Here is a 14078-nt window from a genome sequence, read left to right as displayed (position 1 = left end):
AGAAACTACCTGAACCAGGTGGTGGCATACTTGGACAGCACCCTGCCACCCCACATTGAAGATCAGCTGGACTACTGGGCAGCCGAACTGGATTTGTGGCCGCAACTGGCAGAGTTTGCCCTGGAAAATCTGTCCTGCCCAGCCAGTAGTGTGGCATCAGAGCGGGTGTTTAGTGCAGCGGGGGCCATAGTTACCCCAAGAAGAACTCGCCTGTCCACCCAAAATTTGGAGAGACTGACCTTTTGTCAAGATGAATCAGGCGTGGATCAGCCAGGATTTCCACCCACCAATGCCTGATGCATCAGACTAGATCATCCACGGTGCCACACCAACACTTTGACAAAAGAGACTGGTTTCTTCTGGCTACCTGCCTCAGCTACTATTCTGATGCTGCCACCTGCCTGATGCCACATATCTGATGTCAAGTGCTACTTCTTTCACCCACCATCTTCAGCAGGTACTGGTATCGCCACCCACCTCCCGGCTCTGTCACCTTGCCACTCTATGGTCTACTGATGCTGCTGCCACCTCCACACTATGTCACCTTGCCACTCTGTGGTCTCCTGATGCTGCTGCCACCTACACACTATGTCGCCTTGCCACTCTGGTGTTCTGATGCTGCTGCCACCTCCAAACTATGTCATCTTGCCACTCTGTGGTCTCTTGATGCTGCTGCCACCTCCACACTATGTCACCTTACCACTCTGTGGTCTCCTGATGCTGCTTCCACCTCCACACTATGTCACCTTGCCACTCGGTGGTCTCCTGATTTGGCTGCTACCTCAACACTATGTCACCTTGCCACTCTGTGGCCTCCTCATGCTGCTGTTGCCACCTCCACACTCTGTCATTATGCCGCTCTGTGGCCTCCTGATGCTGCTGCCACCTCCACACTGTCATTCTGCTTCCCTGTGGCCCCCTCCTGATGCTGCTGCTGCCGCCACCTCCACATTCTGTCATTGTGCCACCCTGTGGCCTCTTCCTGATGCTGCTGTTGCTGCCACCTCCACACTCTGTCATTGTGCCACTCTGTGGTCTCCTCATGCTGCTGCCACCTCCACACTGTCATTCTGCCTCCATGTGGCCCCCTCCTGATGCTGCTGCTGCCACCACCTCCACATTCTGTCATTGTGCCACCCTGTGGCCTCTTCCTGATGCTGCTGTTGCTGCCACCTCCACACTCTGTCATTGTGCCACTCTGTGATCTCCTCATGCTGCTGCTGCCATCTCCACACTGTCATTGTGCCACCCTGTGGCCTCCTCCTGATGCTCCTACTGCTGCCACCTCCTCACTCTGTCATTCTAGTTGTTAACTTTAAAGAAATTAAAGCAGCACATCATGTTTAATTCCCAATAATGGAATTATGCCAAATATCCTCCCCAGCCCTGGGATTCACCATGCCAGCTTGTTCTGCAGAGACGGACTGGGAACTTAGGTAACCCTAGAAACATTAAATAAATATATAAAAGTGGCCCTATGTTGAAGGCAGGTCCAAATTGACAAAAGGCAGGGACAACAGAAATAGGTGGGTCCCACAATACAGTGCAGAACAAAATGCCACCCTAGCAGAACCAAATAAAACAGTACAGCACTAAATACTGCTGCCCACGCTGCAGTATGAAACTGTATCATTGTCTTGAGGATGGCATATGCCTTAGTTGGATTCTGGAGGGCATCAGATCTTTATGTACCTGGCTGACGGCGGGCTTGGCTGGCCTCTCTATAGGGTCTATGGTCAGTCCACCTCTGTTGTTCTGTGTGGCAGGACTGCGATGACAAGAATTGACAATAAATTGACAATAGGTAATAAAATTCCCCTTGTCTATATCATGTGTCCTTATATAGACTGAAACTATAGAACTGATTGCACAGTGTGACTGCTCTATTTACTGGAGGAATGAAGACACCCAGTTGTTACCCAGGATGAATAACAGGGGGTCATCACAATGCAGTTTTAGGAAAAGATGCTCCAGCATTGTTATTTATTGTGATATGCAAGTATTAAAATATTCATGATCCCACTGGTACTTAAATTATGACTTATTCCTAAAAATGATTTTCTTACTATTGTTTTTAATGAAAAATCTCCAAAAAACTAATTTGTGGCATCAAAGCATTGATTATGGGATTGCACTAGAGGCGAAGTGAGTTCATCTAGAAAAAACTTATGGCAGTTTTAATTAGTATCAAGGGTGCCTAGAAACATTGTTCAGAATGACTAAAACTGGGAAACACCTGAGGGTTTTCAGCCTAGTAATTTAAAATGAAGCAAGCGGAACGATCTATAGGATGCCCCTAGTCACAGTTCATTTCAGTAATGGCTGTGAGGTAATCATGTGGTACTTGGGGTAACCTTTTCAACTGTATTATTGTGATGTCAAGTCAACCCGCTGTTTGGATGCTAAACTTTTTCAGAATCAAATTTTTCCTGAAATTCTGATAGAATTCCACTTCGTCAGCTTCGATTCGCTTATCTCTAGTGACCAGCACTAGGTTCTAGGTAGAACCTAGTGCTGGTCATTAGAGATAAGCAAATCGAAGCTGACGAAGTGGAATTCTATCTGAATTTCAGGAAAAATTTGATTCGCAACGAATGCATATTTCCTCGCGCTTCGTGGTAACAAATCACAATTTTTTCTAAAATGGCGCCTACACGTGTGAATACATGGGACAAGGTACTCTGGGAAGGCTGGATGACCCATAATGCCATACATGCAGCCAATCAACAGCCAGCCAGCCCTGTGATGTCACAGCCCTATAAATAGCTGCATCTTTGATTCAGACATTTTCCAGCATTCTGAGTGCACGGACAGACGTGAGAAGGCGCTAGGGACAGTAATAGGAAAAACCTCATTGTGAAAAAAATAAATAAAAAAACGTGCAGGGAAAGGAAAGGGAGGAATCATTTCACAGCATCTTAGTGCAGGGAGAGACGTCAGAAGGCGCTAGGGAAAGTGAAACGAAAAACCTCGTGAAAAAAAGCGATTTACAAGTGCAGGGAAAGATTATTTGGGGATCCAAATAGCCATTAGTCAGCTCTGTCATTGCAGCAATTTGTTCTTGGGGTGCAAGTGCTATGTTGAAAAGCCTTTAGTGGCTTATATCTGTGGAAAAAGAAAAATATATTCTCAGTTCACTTCTGCAGTTATATGTGGTAAAAGCGTTTAGTGGCCTACTTCAGTACAAGAAGAAAATATATTCTCAGTTCACTTCTGCAGCTATATGTGGTGAAAGAGTTTAGTGGCATATTTAATTACAAAAAGAAAAATATATACGCAGTTCACTTCTAAAGTTATATGTGGTGAAAGCGTTTAGTGATGTTTTTCAGTACAAAAAGAAAAATATATACGCAGTTCACTTTTGCAATTATTTACGGTAACCGCATTTAGTGACGTATTTTAGTACTAAAAGAAAAATATATACCGTATTTTTTGCCCTATAAGACACACTGGGGGAAAAATAGCACTGCGTCTTATGGGGCGAAAGCTGCAATTTTACAGTGATACATCGCTGCCGCACAGCGCGGCCAGCGTGTGTATCAGCGGGAGGGAGGAGGGCCTGGGGGCCGGCATCTTGTTTTTTAATGGCAGCAGGGCCTGGTGCAGTCACTGTATTCTACTACACTGGGCCCAGTGTCGGACTGGAATACCTAGGGCCCACCAATAAAATTTATTTAGGGGGCCCACCGTACAGATACATTCAAATATAATAAATAATCTAACAAGTTTTTTATATGAACATATGCTGGTTGAGGCGCTGTACATTGAATATATGTAAGTAGTGCAGTAAGTCTCCTGTGTTATGTGCCACTTGTGCAGGGGGTAGGAGACTAGGGACCCACCTTACTCAGGGGCCCACCGGGGGATTCCCCTGTACCCCTGTGGGCCAGTCCGAACCTGACCGGGCCCCGCTCACTGTAGTAATCATATAGGCAATGTTAATTCAACTCTTATGCAGGCTTTAGTACGGTACTTACTACTAACTTGCATAGAAGGCAGGAGGACGGCGAGTGGGCGGGAGCCTGCAGTGTTACTCACTACGCCACACGTCTGCTCCGCCTACTTTATGAATGAAATAGGGCGGCGCAGGCGCGTGACGTAGCGAGTTACGCTGCCGACTCCTGCCCACTTGCCCGGCCTCCTGCCTGCTATGCAAGTTAGTAGTAAGTACCGTACTAAAGCCTGGATAGGAGTTGAATTAACATTGCCTATATGATTACTACAGTGAGCGGGGCCCGGTGTAGTAGAATACAGTGACTGCACCGGGTCCCGCTGTCATTGCAAAACAAGATGCCGACCCACAAGGACACTGTTATGGGGGGATCTGTGGATGGCACATAACATAAGATGCTATATGTCATCCACAGATCCCCCCATAGCAGTATCATGCCATCCCCAGATTCCCCCATAATGGTGCCATCCCCAGATGCCCCCATAACAGTGCCACCCCCAGATGCCCCCATAACAGTGCCACCCCCAGATGCCCCCATAACAGTGCCACCCCCAGATGCCCCCATAACAGTGCCATCCCGAGATGCCCCATAACAGTGCCATCCCCAGATGCCCCCATAACAGTGCCACCCCCAGATGCCCCCATAACAGTGCCACCCCCAGATGCCCCCATAACAGTGCCACCCCAGATGCCCCCATAACAGTGCCATCCCCAGATGCCCCCATAACAGTGTGTCATCCACAGACCCCATAACAGTGCATCATCCACAGATCCCCCATAATAGTGTCATCCACAGACCACCATTAGTTCAAAACCCACCAAAAGCAGACCTTTTGGTTAAAAATATTTTTATCTTATTTTTCTGCTCAAAAACCTAGGTGCGTCTTATGGGCCGGTGCGTCTTATAGGGCGAAAAATACGGTACGCAGTTCACATATGTGGTTAAAGTGTTTAGTGGCCTATTTCAGTACAAAAAATATATATATTCTCAGTTCACTTCTGCAGTTATATGTGGTGAAAGCATTTAGTGCATAGGCGTCGCTACAGGGGGAGCAATTGCCCCCCCTAGATTATTCCTTGCCCCCCAGCATGCCCCCCCGCTGATTCCCCTTCCTTTCCCTTTAAAACGTAATGCTCTGGCCCCGTGGCCTAGCCGCGCAGAGCGCACTGACGTGACGTCACACGCACGCTGCCTGCAAATTCATGCACTGCCAGTCAATTCTGGTTTGTTGGTGCGGTGGCGGGAAGTGGAAGCCAGGACTAGGAGGAACAGAGTACACACGAGCGCAGCGCGGCAGCTGCACTGAGGTAATCAAGGCTGCTCCTGGCTACTGAACCCAGGCCTCCAGAGAAAAAGTTGATGAGGTATGACAGCCCTGATTGCAGCTTGCAGGATGCCTGGTGGCGTGCTGTTGAGTAGAGTGCATTATCATTGTGAAGGGGAGGGTGTGTGGGTGCAATTAATTGCATTGTGTCTGGAAGGACTGGAAGGGGGGTATAGTTAGGAGATCACTATGCACCTGTCACAACAGGTGCTTGCCTAGTAAACACAGGGCCATCCATCACTTATTAACCCCTCTCTTGCCAGCCCACCCAGCTCCATTGCTGTGTGTTATTCTTTGAACTTTATTATGCCCATGAAGGGGTTAATTAAGTGTTGGAGGCCACAGGGTAGCAAAATGACAGAATGTGGAGGTGGTGGCAGCAGCAGCATCAGGAGGAGGCCACAAGGAGGCACAATGACAGTTTGGAGGAGGCGGCAGCATCAGGAGGCCATAGAGTGGCAAGGTGACATAAAGTTGAGGTAGCAGCAGCATCAGGAAACCACAGAGTGGCAAGGTAACATAGTGTTGAGGTAGCAGCCGAATCAGAAGACTACAGAGTGGCACAATGACAGAACGTGGAGGTGGCGGCAGCATCAGGAGGCTACAGAGTGGGCCTATGACATAATGGTGAGGTGGAAGCAGCATAAGGAAACCACAGAGTGGCAAGGTGACATAGTGTGGAGGTGGCAGCAGCATGTGGAGACCACAGAGTGGCTCAGTGAGTGGGGTGGCACTACCAGTACCCGCCGACAAAGGTGGGTGAAAGAAGGAGCACTTGGCATCAGATGTTTGGCATCAGGTGGGTGGCAGCATCAGAATAATAGCTGAGGCAGGTAGCCAGAAGAAACTGGTCTTTTTTGTAAAAGTGTTGGTGTGGCACCATGGATGATCTAGTCTGATACATCAGGCATTGGTGGGCGGAAATCCTGGCTGATCCATGCCTGATTCATCTTGACAAAGGTCAGTCTCTCCACATTTTGGGTGGACAGGCTAGTTCTTCTTGGGGTAACTATGGCCCCCGCCGCACTAAACACCCTCTCTGATGCCACACTACTGCCCGGGCAGGACAGCTTTTCCAGGGCAAACTCAGCCAGTTGCGGCCACAAATCCAATCGGCTGCCCAGTAGTCCAGCGGATCTTCAATGTGGGGTGGCAGGGTGCTGTCCAAGTATGCCACCACCTGCTGGTTCAGGTCCTGCTCCAGGTCTAGCTGATGCTGCTGGCGAGTAGTTTCTTCAGTAGGCAGGTGAAGAAAGCTGCTTATGAGCGACTCTAGTCTCAAGCTGCTGCTGATGGAGTTGGTACTGCTCCCACCTCGCCACAGCAGCCATGGCAGAGGAATGTGAGCGCAGAGGGCCCCCCCCCCGGTCACACCTGCGAGAGGATGGACGATGGCGCAGATAGGCAGTGGCCAACTGACTACATAGGTGTCACGAGGGTATCAAGAGCCACGTCTGACTCCGTTATACCCGGGGTCAGGAAGTCGCAGCGGGTGGCTGCGCGCTCTATATCTAAAGATCACGTTGTTTCTTAGTGATTGTTTTCTGTGTTTGCCTTGCTATCCTTTTTGTCTCACTCAGGGATCCGTAGCTTCTCCTCCTCAGCTGTTTCTTGTCTGCCACTCCCAACCTCCTTATATTCTCCCCTCACACTTCTCTAGTTGCCAGTTATAGAGCTTCCTGCCTGGACATCTATACTGACCCACTGGAGTTGTGAATCCTGGTTGTCGTTCCAGAGTGCTACCCTCCGGATCCCTGTTGGGCTTATTGTTGTCTCCTGTTGTCGCCCACCTGGGATTATATGTTGAGTCCGTGTTGTCTGTCCTCCCCTTGGTGTTTTCCCTTAGAGCTAGTGGTGCGGACTAGTGTTCCCACCGCCCTGTTCACTATCTAGGGCTCAGCTCAGGGAAAGCCAGGGCTTTAGGCACGTGATCGGCGTACGGGTGAGGAACCCGTCTAGGGACATCAGGGCAGCCAGGTGCCAGCCGCAAGGTGAGTCAGGGGTCACCACCTTCCCTCTCACTTGGGCAGGGCCTTCCTCGTTCCCTCCCTCTGTGTCACGTATGTGATAGTCACGCCGACCGTGATAATAGGATGTCTCTATAGTAGTTCAGTTTGTCCTCCCTCTCAGCGGGTGTAAAAAAAGGCCCCCATTTTGGACCAGTAGCGAGGTTCCAACAGGATGGAGATCCAGAAGTTATTCTTCTGCCGAATGGTGACAATTCGGCTGTCACTACGCAAGCAAGTGAGCATGCATCGGGCCATTTGTGCAAGTGACTCAGAGGGACTCCCTGCCTCCATCTCCACTGCATACTGCCACTGTGTGTTTGGTTCCTATGCCTCGTATTCCTTATCTCCCTGTTGCTCCTCTGGCTGCTTGTGCTCCAATGTCCTCCTCCAGTTCAGCCCCCACAGGGCTCATGTGGCCGTGAGATCTAGGCCCCATGTCTCCATTCTTCTGACCAGCCATATTTACCAGCATCTGTTCCAGGACATGAAGCAGTGGAATGACATTGTTCATCCCGTAGTCCTGGTGACTGACAAATAACGTGGCCTCTTCAAAGGGTCTGAGCAAACGGCAGGTGTCACGCATGAACTGCCACTGGATGACATCAAAGTTACACAAGGGAGTACTCCTGTCCGCTTGGATCATCAAGAAATCGTTTATGGCCTTTCTCTGTTCGTATAGTCGGTCCAACATATGGAGGGTGCAATTCCAATGGGTGGAAACGTTGCATATCAACTTATGTTGGGGGATGTCGTTCTGACGCTGCAGCTCAGAGGGTGTGCTTTGCAGTGTAGGAGTGGCTGAAGTGCATGCAAAGTTTCCTGGCCATTTTTAGGATGTCTTGCAGATGGGTGGAAGACCTCAGGAACCGCTTGACAACCAGATTAAACATGTGAGCCATGCAGGGCACATGACTCAGCCCTCCTTGAAGCAGCGCCGACACCATGTTCTTCCTGTTGTCGGTCACCATGGTTCCGATTTTGAGTTGTCACGGAGAAAGCCAGGATTCAATTTCTTGATGAAAGACATGGAGCAGTTCCTCCCCTGTGTGACTCCATTCGCCCAGACAAACGAGGTGCAGAACAGCGTGACACCGCTGTGCTCTGCATATGTGGTATGTTGGAGGGGCACTGTGAATTGTCCCTGCAGTGGAGGCTGAGGACATGGTGGAGGATGAGGAGGCAGAGGCGGACATTGTCGCAGGACCAACAGCATGGCAACATGGAGGCGGAAGCAGCATCACCTAGCCAAGTTGCTGGTGGGGCTGTGCAGGAACCACATTCACCCAGTGGGCCGTAAATAACATGTATTTGTCCCTAACCGTAGTTACAGCTTCACACGTCGGCGCTGCCGTGCACTTTGGCAGACACGACAGGCTCAAGGAGAGGCCCAACTTCTGTTCTACATGTGTGTGCAGGGATGGTACTGCCTTTTTGGCAAAGAAATGACAGCTTAGGACTCTCCACCTCGGCTAGGCACAAGTCATCAGTTCTCTTATAGGTGCAGAGTCCACCACTTGGAAAGGGAGGAACTGCAGCACCAGCAACTTGGCCAGGAGCACATTCAGCTTTTGCGCCATTCAATGAGTGCACGCATACTGTTGTCTCTTGGCAATCGGTCCGGTGATCAATTGCTGATGGAATGACTGACGAGGAGTAGGAGGATAAGGAGCAGGAGAATCAGGACCAGCAGATGATGGGAAGGACAGACAGCACCCTTCGGCTGAGGTGGGGAAGCCTTGACTGCCTGAAATCAGGTGTGGCGTGCCACTGGGTGATGCAGCAGTTGCTGCGGCAGTCTGGACCACCACATCGGTGCCACGGTTCTCCCAGGCCACTTTATGGTGACGCTGCATATGTTAATGCAGGGCTGTTGTGCCGACATTGGCACCCTGGCCATACTTCACCTTCTGCCCACAGATTCTACATATGGCCATGTTCACCTCCTCTGGCGGCTTAACAAAAAACTGCCATACCGCCGAGTAGGTGATTTTACCCCCAACACTCCGCACTGACTGACTGCTACCAACGCTGCTTTTGCAAACCCCTGCACCACTATTTTCCGGGCAGGTAGGCTCCTGCAAAGTAGGTGGTCTACCCCAGGCACGTTTCGCTCCCGACCTCCCACTGCTGCCACCCTGCTGACTCCCGCCACGCTAGCGACTTGCTGGCTCTGCCGCTGCCTAACGGGCAAGCTGCCACCCTCTTCTCCTGATGATGATGATGAAGGCCCTAAATCACCCGGCTCCCAAGTGTGATCAGCTACATCATCATCATCGAGTACTGTCTGCACATCACTGATGTCCTCCCCAACGGTCTCTGGGTCTCCGACCGCTCACAAAACCAACTCCCACACCACTCTCCTCATCACTACTTGCCCTCCTAGTGGAGGAAGCAGCAGATGTCTCTTCCACATCTTTGCTTGCCAGTAGCTGCTGACTGTCTTCTAGTAGCTCATTCTCACTATATAGTGGAGCTGAGCCCCCAGCATAAAATACTTCTCTGGCTCAGGGAACAGAAAAGGACAGAGGCAGGTTGAGTACAGGTGAGGGAACATGCCAACTAAGGGTTGTGTCTGACAAGCCGACTGACTCTTGGCTGGGGGTGTCTGATGTCACTTACAACGAAGTCGAAGATTGAGTCAACCATTCAAGAACTGCTGGGTTGCTGGTCACGACACGACCGCTAGCTGACACTGGGAGCTCAGGCCTCTCGAAGTGACCCCTGCTGCCACTACCCCTTACTCTGCTGTGACCTCTGCCTGCACCAGAAACATTTAGAAACATTTAGGCCCCTTTCACACGGGCGAGTATTCCGCGCGGATGCGATGCGTGAGTTGAACGCATTGCACCCGCACTGAATACCGACCCATTCATTTCTATGGGGCTGTTCACATGAGCGGTGATTTTCACGCATCACTTGTGCGTTGCGTGAAAATCGCAGCCTGCTCTATATTCTGCGTTTTTCACGCACGGTTGCTAGGAGACGATCGGGATGGAGACCCGATCATTATTATTTTCCCTTATAACATGGTTATAAGGGAAAATAATAGCATTCTGAATACAGAATGCATAGTAAAATAGCGCTGGAGGGGTTAAAAAAATTTAAAAATAATTTAACTCACCTTAGTCCACTTGATCGCGATGCCCGGCATCTCCTTCTGTCTCCTTTACTGAACAGGACCTGTGGTGAGCATTCATTATAGGTCAAGGACCTGTGGTGACGTCACTCCGGTCATCACATGATCCATCACATGATCTTTTACCATGGTGATGGATCATGTGATGACCGGAGTGACGTCACCACAGGTCCTTGACCTGTAATGAATGCTTACCACAGGTCCTGTTCAGTAAAGGAGACAGAAGGAGATGCCGGGCATCGTGATCAAGTGGACTAAGGTGAGTTAAATTATTTTAATTTTTTTTTAACCCCTCCAGCGATGTTTTACTAAGCATTCCTTATTCAGAATGCTATTATTTTCCCTTATAACTATGTTATAAGGGGAAATAATACAATCTACAGAACACCGATCCCAAGCCCGAACTTCTGTGAAGAAGTTCGGGTTTGGGTACCAAACATGCGCGATTTTTCTCACGCGAGTTCCCGCAACGCACCCGTACATTTTTCCGCAACGCCCGTGTGAACCCAGCCTTAAGCTTCTGCCACTTCTCTATGAAGGGCCTGGCACTTCTCTGTCTGACATACTGTTAGATCAAATAAATAAATAAAAAGGATATTAAAACACCCCAAAAAAGTCTGTACATTTGCTAACAATCTCTTTTTTCCCACTAAAGGGCTTTAGAACATATAACTGCACTGCTGAACGGAAAATATATATATTTTTTCCACTAATACACGCCAGAAAAGGCTTTAGAACATATAACTGCACCGCTGAACGGCAAATATATTTTTATTTTACCACTAATACATGCCAAAAAAGGCTTTAGAACATATAACTGCACCGCTGAACGGCAAATACATTTTTCTTTTGCCACTAATGCACGCCACAAAAGGCTTTAGAACATATAACTGCACCGGTGAACGGCAAATATATTTTTATTTTGCGACTATTACACAACAAAAAGGGCTTTAGAACATATAACTGCACTGCTGAACCACAAATATATTTTTCTTTTGCCACTAATGCACGCCACAAAAGGCTTTAGAACATATAACTGCACCGCTGAAAGTCAAGTATATTTTTCTTTTGCCACTAATATACACCAAAAAGTGCTGTAATTTTAGCACTTCTCCACATAATAGCTAATAAGCCTTTTGTCCCCCACTAATACAAGCCAAAAAATGCTTTAGAACGTATAACTGCACCTCACAAGGGCAAATAAGATATAGAAATATTTCCTTGTAATAAACCCTGTTAATGGCTGTATCAAACAGCACTTGCACCCTAAGGCCTCATGCACACGGGCGTTTTTTTTTGCGGTCCGCAAAATGGATTTCCGTTGTTCCGTGATCCGTGACCGTTTTTTCGTCTGTGGGTCTTCCTTGATTTTTGGAGGATCCACGGACATGAAAAAAAAGTCGTTTTGGTGTCCGCCTGGCCATGCGGAGCCAAACGGATCCGTCCTGACTTACAATGCAAGTCAATGGGGACGGATCCGTTTGACGTTGACACAATATGGTGCAATTGCAAACAGATCCGTCCCCCATTGACTTTCAATGTAAAGTCAGGAGTCCCTATTATACCATCGGATCAGAGTTTTCTCCAATTCGATGGTATAGTTCAACTTGAAGTGTCCCCATCACCATGGGAATGCCTCTATGTTAGAATATACCATCGGATTTGAGTTAGATCGTGAAACTCAGATCTGACAGTATATTCTAACACAGAGGCGTTCCCATAGTGATGGGGACGCTTCAAGTTAGAATATACTGAGAACTGTGTAATAACTGCCCCCTGCTGCCTGGCAGCACCTGATCTCTTACAGGGGGCTGTGATCCGCACAATTAACCCCTGAGGTGCCGCACCTGAGGGGTTAATTGTGCATATCATAGCCCCCTGTAAGAGATCAGGTGCTGCCAGGCAGGAGGGGGCACACCCTCCTCCCTCCCCAGTTTTAAATTCATTGGTGGCCAGTGCGGCCCCCCCCCTGCCTCCCCCTCCCTCCCCTGTATTACTGTACATTCATTGGTGGCCAGTGGGCCCCCCTCCCTCCCTTGTATTACTGTACATTCATTGGTGGCCAGTGGGCCCCCCTCCCTCTCCTGTATTACTGTACATTCATTGGTGGCCAGTGAGCCTCCCTCCCTCCCCCTCCTAATTAAAATCCCCCCCCCCATCATTGGTGGCAGCGGAGAGTTCCGATCGGGGTCCCAGTTTAATCGCTGGGACTCGGATCGGTAGCCATGGCAACCAGGACGCTACTGCATTCCTGGTTGCAATGGTTACTTAGCAATTTGTAGAAACATTATACTTACCTGCGAGCTGCTATGTCTGTGACCGGCCGGGCGCTCCTCCTACTGGTAAGTAAAAGGTCTGTGCGGCGCATTGCTTATAGCACAGACCTGTCACTTACCAGTAGGAGGAGCGCCCGACCGGTCACAGACATCGCAGCTCGCAGGTAAGTATAATGCTTCTAAAACTTGCTAAATAACCATGGCAACCAGGACTGCAGTAGCATCCTGGTTGCCATGGTTACCGATCGGAGCCCCAGCGATTAAGCTGGGACTCCGATCGGAACTCTCCGCTGCCACCAATGATGGGGGGGGTTTAATTAGGAGGGGGAGGGAGGGGGGCCGCACTGGCCACCAATGAATGTACAGTAATACAGGGGAGGGAGGGGGGGCCCACTGGCCACCAATGAATTTAAAACTGGGGAGGGAGGGGGGGTGCCCCCTCCTGTCTGGCAGCACCTGATCTCTTACAGGTGGCTATGATATGCACAATTAACCACTCAGGCAGCAGGGTGCAGTCATGTACACAGTTCGTAGTATATTCTAACTTGAAGCGTCCCCATCACTATGGGAACGCCTCTGTGTTAGAATATACTGTTGGATCTGAGTTTTCACGAAGTGAAAACTCAGCTCTGAAAAAGCTTTTATACAGATGGATCTGCGGATCCGTCTGTGTGAAATTAGCCTAAGGCCACGGACCACGGACGCGGATGCCAATCTTGTGTGCATCCGTGTTTTTTCACAGACCCATTGACTTGAATGGGTCCGTGAACCATTGTCCATCCAAAAAATAGGACAGGTCATATTTTTTTGACGGACAGGAAACACGGATCACGTCCGCGGATGAACAACGATGCATTTTCTGAGTTTTCAACGGACCCATTGAAAGTCAATGGGTCCGCAGAAAATCACGGAAAACGGATGCACACAACGGTCGTGTGCATGAGGCCTAATAAGAATGATTTGCTGGAATTACAGAGCTGTATAATGGCAATTTGGGTGCCCAGTCAGTGAAGCAAGGTGTAATAGGATTGTTCCTATTACCCAGGCTATAACCTCCACTACTGAACCCTGTTCAACATAAAAGCTGTGGAATGATTCCTCCCTATCCTTTCCCTACACCTTGAATAATCTTGCCCTGCACTTGTAAATCATTTTTTTAGCACAATGAAGTTTTTTCTAGCACTGTCCCTAGCGCCTGCTGACGTACTAAGTACACTGGAAAATGGCAGAATCCAAGATGGCTCAGACTATTTATATGGCCGTGACATCACAGGGCTGGCTGCTGATTGGCTGCATGCATGGCATTATGAATGATTTCGCCTTCCCAGAGTTCCTTGCTCCATGTCCTCACACGTGCAGCAGTTGGTGCGAATCAAATTT

This window comes from Bufo bufo, chromosome 3 (assembly GCF_905171765.1).
Source record: "Bufo bufo chromosome 3, aBufBuf1.1, whole genome shotgun sequence".
Taxonomy (NCBI): Eukaryota; Metazoa; Chordata; class Amphibia; order Anura; family Bufonidae; genus Bufo; species Bufo bufo.
This window is presented reverse-complemented; position numbering follows the sequence as displayed.